We start from the raw sequence: 19,792 nt of genomic DNA, 5'->3' as shown, positions 1-19,792 counted from the left end.
CATAGGCCATAAAATAGTGTTAAAAATTATGTATCAGTAGCATTATTAAAACACCCTACAGCAGATTCAGTTTATAATGAAGCAGCTAAAGAAATAGTGATTTGTGATTAAAATGCATAATTGGAGATGTGATACTGATGAAGTATGGCAGGCTCTGCTCTCAAAACTATTTTGTTTTCCTTTTGGAATAGATAGAAGCTACCTTTAAAATCCTCCAGTGATGTTGAGTAAGGCTCAGAAGGTATACCATTTTGATTATTGGCTTCTACAACATTTCTGCTTTCTCTCTTCCCTGATAAGTGATACAGAGACTACTGGGCTAGACCTTGAGGTTAGAGAAGGGAGCTATTGAGTGAATGGAGTTGGAGACATTATACAACCAGATCTCCTCATCACCGCACTTGTCCCTCATTACATTGTGGAAAGAAAGAGAAATCAAATTTTACTGTGTTAACTTACTGAGATTTTGGGTAGTTTCTTCAACTTGTCACTGTCAAACATTGAAATCAATGTTTATAAAATTAAATCTGTAAGAAACAGAAAGAATTCAACTCTAAGAAACAAATGCAAAATTTACATACCTCTGTGAGTTTGAGATCCATCATAAGAAGCCTTGTTGGTTCTCTAGAGGCCATGAAATAGTCTGGGAGACCAGAGTGGTGTGGAGAGAAGAAAAACAAGTGAGTACCTTAGATAATTATTTCCTAGAACTTTGGAAATAGGATATTAAAAGTGCATTTTTAAACTTCCTAAAACAAGCATTTGGGCACAAATGTACTTAAGATAAAATGAGATAATATATGTAAAATCAATTTTTAATGCTCGTTCAATAAACACTTGTTGAATCTTGGTCAAAATTATTCTTATATATGAAATTGCCAGAGAAGAAAAGAATATCTCTTTTTATTTCTCAGATATTTTCAGAGACACGAATCCCATATTCTTTTTTCCACAAACCTTCTAAATAAGCTGCATTCTCTGACTTGATATTTTCAAATATTCCTTTACTTAAGTGTTTTCCAAGCTTTAGTATGCATTAAAATGCCTAGGGATCCTGTTAAAATATAAATTCTATATGCATATTGAGTAAGATGACAGAAGGAGCGAGAGAGAGAAGCTGTTATTTGACTCACAGGCTGCCAGTCCAGCAAGATGTGCCCCTACATCCCATCATGTCAAAGCATGTGAGAACACATGCCTGTCTCCTTCCCTGCCCAACTCCCTGCATTCAGAACCTATGCTTCTCTCCATGCCTATCACTCTCCCACCTGGCTTTAGCTGGAAATCACGTTTTTTTCTTAAGTAGGATTATAGCAAAAATCCTACTTAATCCTCAAACAGTAGTTTAAAGGTAATCCAAGAAAGGGATCAGAATTTCCACAATTAGATATGATCTTTCTGTGTTTGTGCAGCTTCAACAATTTGAGACTCTAATGGTATATATTCTACCCTGTTTAGCGTTTTTGTTACTTACATAATCTCATAATCTGTCCTTCTCCCATTCTTCAGAGTGTAATTACTCTGAGAACATTCTTATTTGTGTATATTTTCAGTCCCCAGTATATACATTGCATGTAATAAAAACTTCTTTTTCAAAACAGATGAATTCTTGGGATATTTCCCAGCCTTGTTGTCTTAAAACAGGACCCAATAAATATTCAGTAACTACTTTCTTAATGAATGCATCTACAATAGCTTCACATGACCAGAATTGTCAATTATGCAAGGAGATAGTGTTTCTAAAGTTTGAGAATTAAAATTTAGGAGAGAATATTTTTTGCTGGTGTTTTCAGAAGATTTATTAAATATAAGCTTTACACACGAATGTGTTATCCCCACACACACATGCACAATAACACACTTTAATTTCATATAAAAAATAAGAGCCCATCTCGGGCCTTTAAAAAAACTGAAAATAGGTTGTCTGGATATTCTTAAAGTCTCTTGCTTAGTATACCTTTTTTTTCTTTAAAATATGTCAAAAATTTTTACCTTAGGTCTCTCCAGATCCTCTTGATTGTTAATGTGACTTCATGCTGATATCTTCCCATATAGAGAGCATGTTTGATCTTTAAAAAGGGGGAATCATTTAGACAGCAGACATTCCTTGGGCCAGCTGGTAACATGCTGGCTAGGGACTGATGTGCTCAAATGTGAATTCCTCTTTAGGCCACCATTGATTTTGTTGGAGTGAAAGTTTCCATAAAGTTTGTTGGTATATTTATCTTGTTATTTTTTTAGCTGCCAAGGTCTTCAGTCAAATCAAGTCACCCACTCCAGGACAGCATTCCTATTTAACATTCATTTTACAGTCCTTCTGGTTTAGCCATTGGATTAACTAGAATCCAGCTCCCACATTGTCCTTAGCCAATAATTGTAGGTAAGCTTTGTTTTGCAGCTACCCTTAAATATTAGTTACATTTGGATCTCCTGGCCTCACAGCATAAGCTTCTTAGAAATTCGTTTTTGAGGGAGCATTTACAGAAGGAATTTAATTTGAACTCATCTCTGGGAATAATTACCAGTACCACAGGGAAGAAATCTTGGTATGGTATCACCATTATTGTTGTTACTATTACCTGTGCTCATATTACATTTTTGTCTTGTCCTTTGATCTCAGGCTGTTCTGTTCAACAGAACTTTCTGCCATAAAGAAAATATCTTATATCTGTGCAATCTAATATGGCTCCCACAGATGTATGTGTCAGATGTCTTTCATGCTGAAGACTTTTATTTTCTGTTCATTAGATGGATACTAATGCAATCTGAGCTTCAGCCAGCAGCAGCTGGAGTGCACTCATTCCTTTGTATGAGTTAGAATGCAATCTGAGCTTGTATTACAAGCATTTTTTCAAAGATGGCTGCCATCTTTGAAGGAGGTCCTCCAGTGCTCCTTCTGAATATGGCTTCACTACTTGTCTCATCAAGAGATAGAATCTGGTTATCTAACTCTTGAATGTGGGCCTGCCCTAAGGCTTACTAACAAATTGTAGAAGAAGTAACAGTGAGTTTTGCACTCACACCACAAGCAGTTTTGTAACCTTTGCTACTCACTGTTGTAATACTGGGCTAAGAGAACCAAAGCATAAAGACCCAATATGAAAGACTACTTAAAAAATTTCCTCATCCTAAGTGATCCTAGGCTCCCACCTACAGCTTACTGTTAAATGTGAGTGAAGCCATGTGGGCATGTTTTACTTTTTAGATGAATGAGTCTGCATGGGGAAGTTCAGAGTAAACTGCACTTTCTCATGAAATACCAGATTATTATTGTTTTAAGCCACTGGGAGTGTGGATTTTTGTTTCATTGGTTTTGTTTTAATGAAACAAGGACTGATTGTTATACCTTTCTTATAGGCTCTGTGGACCAGGCAAGGGGTCACTCGGGATTATAGCCATTCCCTGAATAATTGAATGTGAATAGTAGTATTAATTAAAGGCACCAGAGTTAGGAGAACTTTGGGAAATAGCTCTGATAAGAAGCATGGTTACGAAAAAAAGGACAATAAGACTGAATCTGAACTGAATATTTAATCTTTAAATATTCCATAAACATGGTCATTATTTTTCAAAAGAGCTCAACATAACACATTCAGTTTGAATAAAGTCTCTTGCTCAATATCAGGTAATTTCTGCTATTCAAGTAATTGTCTTCTTCACTTTCACTCTACATGGTAGCAAAAAAGTTAGGTTCCTAAGCGTTAGCACTATGGGGAGACATTTCTTCTTGGGAAATTGTAACATTGGAAGATCAATTATTCCTACATTCCAAGTTGTATAAATGACATTAGAGGTCATGTTTATCACTAGTGAATATTTTAAAGCCTTCTAAGTCACCTAGTTGGAGCTTGGGGAGAGAGTGATATTCCTAACAATGACAGCAGCTGCTGAGAAATGGACATGTTGGATTTCTCACATTTGGTATGGTTGAAAAAGCGTGACTGGGCACACTGCTGCGTCGTGAGAGCATTGCTTTGGTCCCCTGCTCCTGAGACATGCCTTCAATCTTGAGATTCCCTCAGGTACCTCGGGCACCACTGCAGCCACTGCAGCACCTGCGGTGGGTTTGGAGGATTTGGGACAACATCTACAACTGCAAGTTCTGCATTCAGCTTTTCTGCCCCCACTAACACAAGCACTACTAGACTCTTTGGTGGTACTCAGAACAAAGGTTTTGTATTTGGTACCAGTTTTGGCACAACATCGGGAACTAGTACTGGTTTAGGTACTGGTTTGGGAACTGTACTGGGATTTGGAGGATTTAATACACAGCAACAGCAACAATCTACATTACGCTATCTATTCATTCAGCCTACACAAGCTCCTAACCAGTCCAACCAGCTGATAAATACTGTGAGTGCTTTTTCTGCTCCAACACTATTGGGAGATGAGAGAGATGCTATTTTAGCAAAATGGAATCAACTGCAGGCTTTTAGGGGAAAGGGAAAAGGATATTTCAACAATAATATTCCACCAGTGGAATTCACACAAGAAAATTTGTTTTGGTGGTTTAAGGACAGAAGTAGTTATATATGTTGTTTAGCATTCTCCAAATGGTATCTCAAGAAGAGTTCCAGATACAACACTATATGCTCATTTTGAACAAGCCAATATAAAAGCACAACTATAGCAACTTGGTGTAACCCTTTCTATGACTAGAACAGAACTTTCTCCTGCACAGATCAAGCAGCTTTTACAGAATCCTCCTGCCCGTGTTGATCCTATTATTTGGGCACAAGCCAAGGTGGATAACCTGGATTCTGAAAAGTCAATTCCTGTACCCATGGTGGGCTTTAAATAACTTCTCCGAAGACTAAAAGTTCAAGATCAGATGACTAAGCAGCATCAGATCATATCTGAAGATACTAGTGAGCTACAAAAAAATCAAATATAAGTATGACTAAAATTGCACAATACAAGAGGAAATTCATGAATCTTTCCCATAGAACCTTACAGGTCCTAATCAAACAGGAAATTCTAAGTAAGAGTGATTATATCATCCAAGCTGATGAAGAGCAGTTGCGAGTTCAGCTAGATACAATTCAGTCTGAATTAAATGCACCTACTCAGTTCAAGGGCCAACTAAATGAACTGATGTCCCAAATCAAGATCCAGAACCATTTTGGAGCAGTCAGATCTGAATAGAGATATTACATGGATGCACATCTATTATGTGATTATCAAACAGCATTTGAAACAACAACAGCAAGGCCTTAGCCACTTGATTAGCATTATAAAAGATGATCTAGAGATATAAAGTTGGTAGAACATGGATTGAATGAAATCATCTACATCAGAGGTGGTGTCTTTAGTTGACAGTTCACAAAGCTGTGTTAGAAGTTTGTGAAATGTGTCCTCTTACTGCATCGGGCCTTCCTTAAGAATGAAATGAGCACATGTAGAAAAAACAAAGAAAATGATCTTCTCCTGGCTTGGATTTTTGAGATTGCTGAAAAATTACTCTTCACTAAATCTGAAATAAACTAGTCACTTCACCTGCCTTCTAAAATAACCTTCAAAAGATTTAACATGTAGGGCCGGGATTTAGCTCAGTGGTTCCAGTGCCTGCCTTGAAAGCGCAAGGTCCCGAGTTCAATCCCCAATACCAGAAAAAAAAAAAAAAAAAAAGATATAACATGTAAAAAGCTATACATACTTTAAAAGAGAGAAGTACCTAATTAAAATTTTTCTTTTTTTTTTTTTTTTGGCACTGGGGATCGAACTCCGTTCCTTCCTCTTGCAAGGCAGGTGGCAGCACCACTGAGCTAAATCCCTGGCCCCTAATTAAAGTTTTTAATACAGCATTTTCTTAAACATCACAGTATTATTCTCCATTCTGCTTTCTATGACAAGTAAATATGAAATATGTACTGTCGGAGCAATGCTACATAATTTTAGAGAATAATCATTTGATTGGGCCTAGTTCTCCTGCCTATAGGCCAGCAGTTATTATAAATTGATTACATTGGTTTTCATTGAAGTTTAAGTTCTAAATATGTTATTATAAAATGTTTACATTGATTAAGCTCTAAATATGTTATAAAATGTTTACATTGGTTGAGTTCTAAACATGTTATTGTGATATGCCTACATTGGTCATCTTCAAAAGATTAATTTCTGTGGCATAAACAAAAGAGTGTTATTAGAAAGATGCTTTTCGTACCAAGCTACATTGAAGAACATAAGGTTTTATATAATTGTGATATTTATTACTGCTCCTTTTCTGGTGTACAAAATGTATTCATGCCCTCTAATTGTATGGGTCTTCCAACATATTGTTTATGGTAATAACCTTTTGATTCAGATATTTGCCCTTCTCTTACACTCCAGCCACCTGTGATAATAGGCACACCTGTAGGATGATATATTTTCCTTAGATAGCATCCTATAAAAAGATAACTACTTTGGGATTCAACCACAAGAGCAAGCATGATTGGCAATAATAACAGTCTTTTAACTATATTTTTATTCCAAAATGCTTAATATCCAGGTAAAATTATAATAATTGAGTTCACTACTCCTCTTACAACGCTAACGTTATTGATCTTCTCTTCTGGGTGTTCAACAACCAAAGTTTAGAGACCACAACTAAAAAGGTATCTAGGCTAAGATGACAGACAATATTTTGGCCCTGGCCCTCCAAGGTCAACTACAACAACTACAACTAAAAGATCCAGGACATGAGGGAACCATCTCCAAGATCCTACATCTTTGGTGATTAACCCAACCTCCTGAGCAGGGAGGTTCCTGAACATCAAAACGGTAAAAATCCAACAAAAAGTGTGCCAAAGGAATGTAACCTGGAGGAAAATATCTCCCATGCTTTCGCAGAAAGCAACATGGTCAGGCAAGGCTGTGACATTCCTGATGGCTGAAACTGACAGAGGAGCTAAGAGGCTCTATTCATGGTTCCAAGACAGTGCCTGCGGAGACTTAATTGACCTTATTAGATAGCAAGAGGTTGATTTTATTTAATATAGGTCTCTCTGTAACTTGGTCTTTAACACCCAGTAGAAAAGTATAGCTGAAGTCAATATTTATTTGAATTCAACAAAAGTTTTAAGTTTCTTAGCCAACATTGTTTAAAAAAATTACTAGATTTTTAATCCTTTTACAGCCCCAATTAAGAGAAATTATGCTTAGGGCCGGGGATTTAGCTCAGTGGTTCTGCCGCCTGCCTTGCAAGAGCAAGGACCCGAGTTCGATTTCCGGTACCAAAAAAAAAAAAAAAAAGAGAGAGAAATTACGCTTATTATAGACAGCTAAGCCAGTCAAACACACTATAGATCCTCACAATACATAGGGACAAGCCATTGTTGGGTGTGCTCACTTTTCCTAAAAACACCCTCACCTAAAACAAAAAGAAAGGGAGATATGACGGGAACAATGCTACATAATTTTAGGGAATAATCATTTGGTTAGGCTTAGTTCTCCTGCCTACAGACCAGCTATGGCATTTCGAGACATAATTCCATTTTGGCCTCTGGTCACAACTGAGACCTTAGTGATCCGGTGATGCTGTGATGCTCCAGGACCAGATTACACCACATCCTGGGAGGAACCAATCTTCATCTGCATAGTTTCTCATTGTTCTTGGATCTTCCCCACCCCCCAGTCTTTTGTTACACTTTGTTTATCCCGATGTAAGGTACTGAGCTCTCTGCATTTCATTTGTTACATTTGTTTCTCCTGATGTACTGAATAAAAGGTGCGGTAAACTCCGGGCTTTTGTCTTTGCTGCCCAGAGCAGCAATGATCAGGCCCAAAGCTCAGCTTCTTCTCCAAGTCTCATTTTTTCTACCTTTCCTGTAAAATAAGTTAATTTGCATTGTGCTGCCATGGCTCGCAGGAGACTAGGACTTACTGCAGAGGTTCTAGTAAAGTCCCCTTTCCCAGTGCCCTACAATATACTTTGCATATAACAAACTATATAATTACTTGACTGTTCAAGATTTGAAATTCAGAATGTAAAGGACATCAGTTTTTATATATGTGAATTCAACTTGGGAGGAGTAAACCAAATCCAAAAGTATTTAGTGATTAATGTGGTTTTCTTTTTTGTCTGTTAGATTTGAAAATATATATTTTTTTTATTATTTGACTTATTTGGAGTTTATAGAACAATTCTAAGCAATTAGGATATAACAGAATTACTGGTTTTTGGAAACTTGTTTTTTAAACCTTTATTTCTAAAAATGAAAACTTTCAAAATAAAATCCTAATTACTGATTTAAAAAAAAAAAAAGTAAAAGCATGATTGACAGTTGGAAAGAAGTTCTAATAGAATCAAATAAAGCCCTGGATCTTTTTATATTCCACTTCAAAGAGTCTGCAGTTTTTTGGTTTTAGATCATGCACTTTCCTATGTACCGGAAATTTTTACTTGTTCTCTTGTTTTAATTTTTTGTTTTAGCCATGTTTTGTTTTAGCCATTATGTAATGATCTGTTTAATACATTTAGAATATTTTGACGTCTCTGTTAGTAACATTTTGACATCTCTGTTAGAAACATTTCGCAAGAGGGTATAACAAACAATGGGCAAATACAAAGGATCCAAGAGTATTGGTGTTTCAGGGGAACTTAAATTCTACCATTTAAAAAATAGACTTTGAGAGCCATTGAGATTCAACTGTGAGGCAAAGTGCATATGGAATATAAGAACATTAAGATATTTTCTTTTTTTTTCTTTATTTTTATCCTTAAGTTTCTTGCTTGATATTACATAGTACATGATTGCCATCAGCACCACCTCACCACCAGCTAAATGACTCTCTGGAATAGGTATAAGACCTTAGAAATAATAATTTGAATAAGAGAAATATTAGAAGTTCTTCTTCTAACAGTGAGAATTAGGAAGTACTTGGATCCTTATCTCAAAATATTCTCAAGGGTTGCTAAAGATGTGGATGAGGGGGAATTCAATTGTGTGTATACCTTGACAGTTATTCATTAACTACACCTCAGTTAGAGTCATATGATTATATTCCTCTTTTAAAAGTAGCCATTTGCGAAACTAGATTCCAAAAAATTTATTTGAACTGCAAAAAAAGGTATTCTGACTTAGACTAATAAAGACCAATAAAATTTCATTTGCTGAGATTTTAAAATGTGAATTCCTCAAATAACGAAACTTATTCACTCACCTGCTGCAATTGAGATATAGATTAGATTATCTTCACACACTTCCTAGTTCACTGAAAATGTAGGAGAGTTGCTATCTACCTGGTTCCTTCAAGATTAGGATTTTTGTTATGTTTATGTATTTCTGAGTTGAATGCCTGAAAAACTCTCCAAAATCATTAAATTTTTTATAATTTTTAGTAATAAATAATAATTGACCAGAAAGAAAAAGTAAAAATGGACTATTTAATTTTTCTGGCCATAAAGAAAGGGTATCTGAGTACCACCAAAGCAGTTTTCATGGTAATGTGTACCTTTATGATAACGAAGGATTTTCCAAGTTGTATTGTTTTAAAAGCTACATTAAAATTCTAAGACAAAGTACATAATAGTCAAGAAAAAGTACATCAATCCAAACCAATCACTCAAAAAATAAGATAGCAGAAACTATCACAATTCAGTTGAGAGAGAGTCATTGCAAAATATGTCTGTATATCCAGAAATTCAAATTTATATATTGTTGGGCCAGGGATTTAGCCCAGTGGTGCCGCTGCCTGCCTCGCAAGTGCAAGGTCCCGAGTTCGATGCCTGGTACCAAAAAAAAAAAAAAAATCAAAATCAAATTTATATATTGTAAAATAATTTTTAAATTCCAGCTGAATATCTTATCTTTCACTGGTTTGTTAATCATATTTCAAAAACAGTAAAATAATGGGATCGTATTTCTGTGATGATGGCATATATTTTTTAATCTGTGACATATGGCTATGCTAATATTCCATAGATAATATATTTCCTGAGTGTGCATCTTAAGAAATGAAAGAATTAGCTTAATCTCGAACCAGTTTAGTTATTTTAGCCAGAGCCACACAGAGTTTGTTTAAGAGCCCAATCACATTGGTATAATATTTAACTCTTCCATTCGAAGGAGTGAAGAACATGCTCTGTGACTAGCTCTCTATAAATAATGAAACATGCCCTTGGAACTGATTCACAAGTTGACTTATGTAGGTTGGCCTGACTCGAGTATGTGAGAACTACTTGAGCTCCAGCTGAGTTTCAAAACGTCTATGCACCCAATGGCCCAGCTTTTCGGTCCCAGCTCTGTTATTGCTGTTGCAGACACCCACACTGGTGCCACAGTGGAATCACAAGAGGAGGAAGAAATTCCTTTTAAGCTAGAACAGGGTTCAGGGGAATCTAAAAACAGGAACTACATACTATACAGCTGCGCCCCCCCTGGACCCCTACCTGGAAAATAAGTGAAAGCAGTCTGTCAAAAACTGAATGACTTTTCTATTAGAACAATAGCCAATATGTACCAAGCTCTTAGCCTATATTAACCACTTTTAAAGTGTTTGTGTACTGAGTTGTATTCCTTACCATATCATCAATAAGATACCATCATTATCCTTGGTTTATAAATGAGAAAACTGGTACTTAGAGGAACAGTGGTTTACCAAGGTTACAGTTTAACAAGAACAAGAATTCAGAGGCAGGCAGTGAACTTCCAAAGCCCAGTCAACCACTGCTCTGATGCTTGTTCTGCTGGGAGGTTACCCCAATCTCTTATCTATGCAGAGAACTTGGTGGGTGAATATAAGGTGTGAAATAAGATTCACATTCCCCAAACAAAAGGAGAGGAATCAGACCTGATTGTATTCAGTGAATTCTAGGATGCCAGACTGACTTTTCTCATTGTATACAAATAAATAATTAACTCTTTATTTCTAATCCATACTGCTTCTCCATTGAGTTCATGGACAGATAGAAAAACATAGTAGACGGCTGTTTGCAAAGAGAAAATATCCAGACTAGGAATGACATGGTATATAGGTATTTACAAAGATAAAATATCCAGGTAATGTCTACCAGTTATGGATTTATTGGATTTTATGCATGTTTTTTTCCAGAGCCAAGAATAAAAATAATTTTTTCATAAGTGTTAAGTAAACTAAATTTCATGTGGTCATGTGAGCTTTCTGAATCAAATAATTTGGTCTCATCCTATGGACTATAGCTGTTTTATCACTTTTGTTTTCTGTTGTATCATTAGGTGCTTTTTCTGGATGGTTTTTAGTTTTTCTCCTTTAACTCTTAAAATAGCAATTAATTCCTAAATATTTTGATGTTAAGCCATTCTTCAAATCCTGAGAGAAGTGCCCTATTTTGTCATTATGAATATTATATACATTATATAATATATGTGTGTATTTAGCATTTGATGTATTTTGATGTACTGCACTTGGTGTGTGTGTTGGTGTGAAACTTATTAAATTATATTTTTCCTTTTTTACTTTAATTTGAAAGAGTTTTATATGGAAAAAATACTTTTTTAACTTTTTGGATTATTAAGGGTTGAATCCAGGTCCTTCATACTGAACTATATCCCCAGACCTTAATTTTTTTTTTAATTAGCATCTCATTAAGTTGTTAAGTTGCTCAGGCTAGCCTTGAACATGTAATCCTCCTGCCTCATCCTCCCAAGGTGCTGACAATACAGTCATGCACCACTGTGCCTAGCAAAAAAATAATCCTGGAGTTGGAGCTGTCCTTTAAGAACAAAACTTCTTAGATACCTATGATAACTATAGAGTACACAGAAGCCTCCCAGAGTCTCCAAGAATGGTTAGGCACCCAGGGTTTTTCAATAGCTCATCTCCCTTAACAGTTTCTGCCAGTAAGGAAGAAAGAGGACAGGACTGAAAAAAAGACACCTGGTGGACAGGTAACCCATGCCAAGGTGCGGATGACCTGACACATTATGAAGTCTGCCTAGAGCCTACAGGAACTGATGGCTGATGGAGACATTGCATTCTTTGTGTCCTCCCCTTATTTATCCTGATCTTTGTGTTTTCTTTCTTCCAAGTTAATATTCTTTTCACATCTTGTAAAATATGGTGTCACTCCACACTGAAGTTTAGATGAGCATTTTAGTGGGAGAAAGCTTTAATATTTTAGGCTCCTCTTAAGTCTCCACACTATTCTGGACATATTGTCCCACATAGAAAATGACCAGATGACAACCTTGCAGAGAGGAATAGTAGACTAATGAGTTCAAAGTTCACTCTTACCTGATAATCACATGTAGCTACCAGACATCTGACAAGCCCCAAGGCATCTCATAGAGTCTTAGAGAGCTTTTATTTCAGGAACATCATAGGTTCTCATTAATAGATGATCACTGAGTGAAATAAGCCAGACTCAGAAGAAAAATACTGCATGTTCTCCCTAAAATATGGAATCTAAAAAAGGGGACAAGAAGGTAGATGTATTATTAGACGAGAGAAAAGTGATGTAAGGTGGGTAACAGGGGATATGAATACACTGTATACATTGAACCCCCCCCCCAGAAAAATGTGAAAATAGGAGGGTGGAGTGAGAGAAGAGATGGGAGATGATAAAATGCAAAATGAAGCCCATTAATTGCATGACCAACAAGCACTAATAAAAATGTGGAAAAAGCTTTAAAAAAACAGATTAAATTCCAGGAGTTTAAAAAACTGCAATGAGAGGAGACAGAAATGTCTCCAAGTAAACTTTTGTCTTCACAGAAACACACAAATATACAAAAATACAACACACAGGCACACTGAGAACAACTACAGAGGTCCACAGATGTCCTATGAACCACCATTTGTTGAACCCACGTTAAGCATGTGTGGTCTTCTCTGGTACCCTAAATGGCCTATTCAAGTAGGCAAGTTGTTTCTCTAATTCAGGTGAGAAGATAGTGCTTTCATGAATTATATTAAAGTTCTGCACTTAATATTTAACTTAGGAAGTACTATTTTTACCTCATAAAATTCATAAATCTTATGCACATTTTCCCATATTTAGTTCAAAGTGTTATTTGTAAATAAATATACCCATACAGATTAATTCACTATATGGTTTGAGACATCACAAGGCAAAAAATTTGAAGGTTTTTTTTTTCAAACACTGACTTGTAAAAACAATTTTTAAAAAGAAAAAAAGTAAGGAATGGTCTTAGGGGTGTGTATTACATTTGCTAAAAGTAGTACAAGATAGGATTTTCTGTGCCGTCAGTTTCCTAGATACAATGGTTTCCTAGATACAATATAATTCATTTTTACTTTTCATCTTTTGAATGATGAAAAAATATGTGATAGCTGCTTTATGTGAAAGTATGTGAATTAGAATTCAAAAAAGAATAAAATGTATGAGTATTCCATAAATATCAAATTTAAGCAAATTCTAGTACAATATATGTATAAACAATTATAATTTTAAAAATATATATAGAAATACTAATTATACGTATTATATATATCATATGTAGTATATATATTAGAATTTATATATTTGTGCATGTGAGAGTTTAAATTACAAGTTATGAAATGTCTTCATTTCAAGGCAAAGCAGTAAACTATTTACTCTAAAATCATACATTCCCATACTAACTAGATCCAGAAGAACCATATGACCCCAATTAAAGCAATTCAAGCTCAACATGAAAAGTATAAGATACTTTCTCTTCTTTATTGTTTACTGTTAAATATTTTAATGAACATCTAAAGAGATCGGAACTCTATCACTGAATGATTTTCTTTTAACACCTCCTCTGTTTAGTTTAAATGGAAAAAAATCAAAGTTTCATATTTGTACATGGATTCATAGTGCTTGAAATGCAATAATAAATTATTTATTGGTTTAGTGGTTTAATTGTTTGCAGGTTCCTACATTTTCTCAGAACCTGTTTAGAGTAACTAAGCTTGATTTTATATGTCAAATAAAAATTAATAGGCTACCTTTGAAAAGGTTGGCTAAAAGTACTATTACCTGTCTTCTTTAAAGTATACTCTGAGTTCCAAGGCTTTTTTCAGTCTTACTTTACAAAACAGAAATTTTCTTCTCTTCCCTTTCACATGCAGTGTGAATGTACTGGCTGTCTTCTTTCTTGGGCAGGATGCCTAAGTACTTAATTGTTCAATCTCCACACAAGAATCATTGTGCCCAACAATGAAATGAAACTGCCTCTAGGGTAACAGGCAGCAGCTGTTGAAGGCATAAGCTCTACTACCCAGCAGTCTGGGGCCTGACGGGGAAGAGGACGCACACTTGTTTCCAAGAAAGGGAAGGAACTGGTGATCTGCAGCCAGTAGGATTTTAAATTTTTTTCAGACTTGGTTTTGTGCCAGCATTCTCAGTTTGTCCTCATCACCTTTTCTGTAACAGGCATATTTTCTTCCTGATCTGATTTTGAATACTCGTCTTTTTTTGTCTTCTGCCAGTTTCCCTCCCCCACTGGTACTTAATTCTCCCATTTGTCTGCTATTGTGTTCAGTAATTTTCAGTTTCAAGTCAGCTGTCAACCAGAGTTTTTGCTTGAATATTTAGTATTGAACTTGACATTTTACATCCCTCTTTGTTCCCTGATGAAAGTTCTTTAGCATGCTGTGGGAGCAAGAGGAGCTTAGAGGAACTGGGGGCTGGCAGGGGCTTGAAACCTTGTGCCAAAGAGTGGCCAGGGACAGAATCAGAGGCTCACAGAGCTTTCTAGTTAATTAGATTTGGTCACATGACCTTTATAACTCTGCCAATTGTGAGAAATAATTAGCCACAGATTCCTAGACTGGCAGACTTCTGCTGGCATGTACAGTTGACAGAAGTGAAATCTCTACTAAGGTTATGCTTGTTGGGGCCTTCACACAGCCTTCTTTTTGCAGAAATGGCTCCGATACTTTCCCAACATGAATTTCTTTCTTTGTTCTTTGCACTTACCCAGACTTACTTTCTTCTTTCTGCCTGGTGCCTCATGACACAAAAGCACATGGCATCTCTTCTAATAATCTTTGCAGGAGAATCCCCAGTCTGCACAGTGCTTCGTTTCTGTTTTAATACTTACTTAATTCAATCATAGCTGTCCCTCCTGTGCTGTCTCTAGAACTTCACTCCCTGCACTTCCATCCCCTATTCTCTCCTTCCCTTTCTTCCCCTCCCAACCACGAACACATATTTTTTTACAGCTGGGTGAATTGAAACAGCCATAGAAGAAGAATATTAAGATACAGGTACAGGAGGAAAACAAAAGGACTATTTCTGAGATCTGACGAGTTTTTACAGTGATCTAAAACAAATATTTCACCTATCTAGTCACCTTGCATAATTTTTGGCTTTACGAAGTAGAACAGGTGGACAGAAGGAACACACGCACATCTTGAGGATAATGAGCTGCCCTCTTATCAAGAGTAAAGAATGTGTTCTCCACCATGCAGTCTTTCTGGGATTTAACAATCTTACAATTTTATGATTCTGGGCCCAAGAGAACAGTTCCCCAGGTATGATCATGGTTCTCTTCACTCCCACCTCAACACATACAAACACACACAGACATATACACACACGTGCACATGTGTGCTTAACTCAGTGCCTTCAGTGGACTTGACTCATTTTCCTACATTGACTTTATGAGTGTTTTCTTATCTTTCACACATCTGTCACACTGAAAAGCATATAGTTGTCACTAAATAGCCTTGAATTATATATGGAATAATCCATTCAACATTTACTGAGCCTTACTTTGTATGTTTACTGGCAGTTTACTGTAAAAAAAAATCATGTATTTCAAAATTCTAATGATGTGAAGCAACTGTACTTTAGCTATGTGATTAAAGAGGTTATCAATTTTTCTTTTCCTTATCTTGCAATAAGTGAATGTAGTAAATCAGAGTTTATGTGAAAAGGAAAGTCACTTAGCAAGTACTGTGTCTGCTGATGACAGTGGCACTGTATTTGTCCTGCCTCTCCCACCTTCCATGGTCATTTCTGAGGAAAGACACTTGTCTCAAACAGGAGTTGGCTGGATGCTGCCAAATGCCTATACATTCCATATCTTGTTCTTGGTTAAAGGCCAACATATGCAAATGCCTCTGAATTGAAGTTGATGTGTTCTTTTATCCTCAAAAGCTACAGTGTCTAGGGCTGGGGATTTAGCTCAGTGGTTCTGCTGCCTGCCTCACAAGCGCAAGGTCCCAAGTTCAATCCCCAGTTCCAAAAAAAAAAAAAAGTTTTAAAAAAAAAAAAGCTATGGTGTCTTTTCCCTCAGTTAGGACCACAGGACTTTTGCTAGTCAGACTCACTTCTCCAATGTAATTGACCTATTCTTATGCCTTTATGTACCAGCTGTACCATGATGATGCTCACATTTCTGTATCTTTGACCTGTATCTCTCCCCAGAACTATATAGCCACATACTCAACTTCCTACTAGTTAGCTCTGTTGGAATGTTCAATAAGCGTCTCAAACTCAATACACTCTGCCCTTGCTCCAATTTTCTGTACATTTGTTCCATTTTCTCAGTTTGTATTTGAAATAATATTCAACTCTTCTCTCTAATACTCCACATCCATTCTGTCTTCAAACACTGCTGCACTACTTTCAAAACGTGGAGAATTTAGAATGTGATGTACTCACACAGTAGCATATTATGTTGCAATGAGAATGAATTATGTGTAATAATCTAAGGTGATAACATGAATGAGTTTCATAAATGTTGAAGGAAATAAGGAAGACACTGATATTTAATCTGTGGCTTTATTTATATAAAATACAAAAATGTACAAGACCATCATGTCCTGTTAGAAGTCAAGTTGTCCTGGAAGTGGCAGGAAGGAATTATGGAGGAGCTTGCAGGATTTTTTGTTGGTAAAAAGCATTCATCTAGACATTTATATATGTACCTTTCTATCTATGAAACCTCTATAAAAATTTGGAAGTGCCCTGTTCCCTCTCTGACCCAAAAAGCATCATCTCTTGACTAGATCTTGATAGGGCCCTTGCCCCAGCTCCTTTCCTGCCACCATTTTCCCCATGGGGTACAGCTGGAGTGAACTTTTCGTTTTGTAACTCAGTTTATGCCACTTTTGCTTAGAAGCCTTAGTAGTTTCCAGACCTTTGGAAAGTAAAGGCCAGAGGCCTTTTCAGGCCTCTCCTAATCTGTACACAGTTTCTAAACTGGATTCACTATCTCTTACTCACCTCTTTCTCACTGGAGGCCAGCCACACTGGCCACACTCTTCCTTGGTGCTGCCCGCCCACCTTTTAGCTTCAGGACATTCCTGCTCTCCTAAAACTACTGTGTCACTATATACACACACAGAGTGCTCCCTTATTCCTGTGATCTCTGCTCCAATCTTCTCTTGCAGTCCGGGCCTGCCATGGCAATCCTGTACAAGTAGCACCCACTCAGCTGCTCCCCAGCCTCCCTAACATTTTTCTTTTTCCCACATGAACATCCCCATAAGCCAAGCTGTATTTCTAACATGTCTAATTGTTGTTCTAGCTTTTATGGAATGTTTAACCCAAGAGGGGAGGTGTTTGAGGTGTTTGTTCATGTAGTGCCTTCCTCTCTGTATTTTCAGTGCCTAGAGTGGAACCTGGCACATAGTTGGACCTCCATGTGCATTTGTTCGATCAATGAAAACAAGTGCTCAGTTTGGCAAGAATAATATTTACTTGATCTTATGATCTGATATTGCTAACTTTTAATACACATCTCAAAGAAAATACTTTTGGGCCGGGGATTTAGCTCAGTGGTTTCACCACCTGCTGTGCAAGCGCAAGGACCCAAGTTCGATCCCCAGTAACAAAAAAACAAAAAAAAACCCTCAAAGAAAATACTTCTAAGAATAGCTACTTTCATAATAGTGTTTATATGTTCTTTTTAATTATCATATACAATTGCCTAATATAAGTGAGAACTCAACTAAATGCCCCTACTTAAAGAGCAAGGCAAGGAGGTAGGGTAAAGAGATGCTCTCCAGTCCCTCTTGGGGATGTTTCCTTACACATTCTTTAAGGAAACACATTGCTACTGATTGGAAGTTTTCTTGTCCCATTATATTGAAATATGGCAATGTTTGAAAAACACTAACAGGTGTTTCTATATTATTTCACATCCATGAAACAGATAAACATGCTAACATGCAATAAAATTTAAATAGAATAGTAGTACAGAGAACAATGAGTAAGTATGGATTATATTCTTCTAATTTTATTGATTGAAATTAGCAAAGACGGAAAGAATATCCATATTAGAATGTAAGTTTTACTTGTGAATATAAATATGGAGTCTCAATTGACATATTTCATCTAGAAAATGAACTAATTCAATTTTATACATTTAGTATAAAATTTAAGGTCATAGGTTGAGCATACTCTAAGATTTACTATTGAGACATACAGCTTGTTTTCACCACAAGAACAAATGAATTATGCAAAGATTATTTTTTTCCTTTTCAGAGGTCTGAGATTACCAGGCATTCCTTCCAGAAATGTGGACAGAGGAGAAATGAGAGTCATACTTTAATTAAAGTCTCTTCTTGGCTACCTTGGAATACACCATGCAATACATCTATCTTACATAATGCTGCAATTTCCTAGAGGGAAACCATCCTATATATAGATGTTTAATTGATACTAACATAGGTATCTTCCAGTAACTATGTCTTATAACTACTCTTCAACCTGCCAGTTTTTGTTTTATCTCTCATTATCTAACAAACACAATTCTTCAGTATCCAAGTCCAAAACCCATATTCACACAATAAATCTAATCATTCCTGCTTCTAAACTCTTTATCCAAATGGGAATTACAGTTTGCTTCTTTCTGCTGAGTGCTCATCCTTCTCCTGAAGACTTTGAATTATCCTTCCTCATACTTAGGCATTATCTTCCAGATAATCTTACCCAGTCTTCCTCTATATTCTTTGCCTTTACTGAAATCTCATTTTGATCACTTTATAAAAAAATTATGTCCCTAAACAGCCAGACGATCTACTTGAAATAGCCTTCAGATCATCCCAACTTCAAAATAATTACTTGCCTTACTTTGTACTAGCTTAACTTTTAAAAATTAATTATATTATTTTACAACATATTTTCTTTATCTGGTTTTGTTTTAGTAAAAGACAGAATCACAAAATAATTACTTATAGACCTAACTGATTTTTACTTGCAGTTAATGAATCAAGGTACCCTTCATTCCACAAGATAGAATGAGAGCTTCTTTTTTCGTTTTCCAGGGTTCTGAAGTCTTTTTCTAGAAGTGTTTTCTAGGTTCTTTCTCTCCTGAGTAAAGAATTGGCCAAGATAAGTACAAGAGGTTGTGAGGTTTTACATTTATTAAACGTAGGAAAAGAAACATGCTCGGCAGAGTGAGTGTGGTCCTATTAAAAGTAGTAAAAGAAATATACTCACTCTACAGGGTGTGAGCAGACTGCAATGAAAAATGAGAGCACAGTGGCCTCCTAGCTCAGTGGTGGCTGTCTTTTGTGTCTTCCACTTCTCAGGCTGAGGATAGGTCTAGGCCTTTCTATCAAAAACCTGCTAGAGGTCTTGGGAGAAGAATTGAATATAGCACTCACTCCCTGACTGGTTCCACATGTCGGGCTTTGGGAACCATTCTTCTTGCGTGTCCTGGAACTTTGTAATTAACAGGTCACACACACTTCCCCAGACAGTTTGCCATGCCATAATCTCCTGTGTCACTTTTATAAGAACTGTAGGGTTTGTTAGGTGGAATAAGGAAACAACTGAAAATGATTGGTTAATGTTAACTTACTTCAGGTTACATTTAGTAAGAGTTAAAGTGGAGAAGACTTCCGTGTGATGCTGATTCAAATAGACTGGATTCTTCTCTTTTCCAGA

The 19,792-nt window shown here is 36.3% G+C and overlaps 1 protein-coding gene and 1 pseudogene across 9 annotated transcripts in view; both read left to right on the top strand.

Annotated features, from left to right (window-relative positions):
* Positions 1 to 8,027, top strand: part of LOC106009356 (nucleoporin p54 pseudogene) — a 34,770-nt pseudogene extending 26,743 nt beyond the window's left edge.
* The window catches only part of Ctnna2 (catenin alpha 2), a 1,179,603-nt gene that overhangs the window by 276,224 nt on the left and 883,587 nt on the right, over positions 1 to 19,792 (top strand). The gene's annotated exons all lie outside the window — the stretch shown is intronic.

This window comes from Heterocephalus glaber, unplaced genomic scaffold (assembly GCF_053883595.1).
Source record: "Heterocephalus glaber isolate CG9 unplaced genomic scaffold, H.glaber_assembly_v1.0 deba00000470, whole genome shotgun sequence".
Lineage (NCBI taxonomy): Eukaryota > Metazoa > Chordata > Mammalia > Rodentia > Bathyergidae > Heterocephalus > Heterocephalus glaber.
This window is presented reverse-complemented; position numbering and strand designations above follow the sequence as displayed.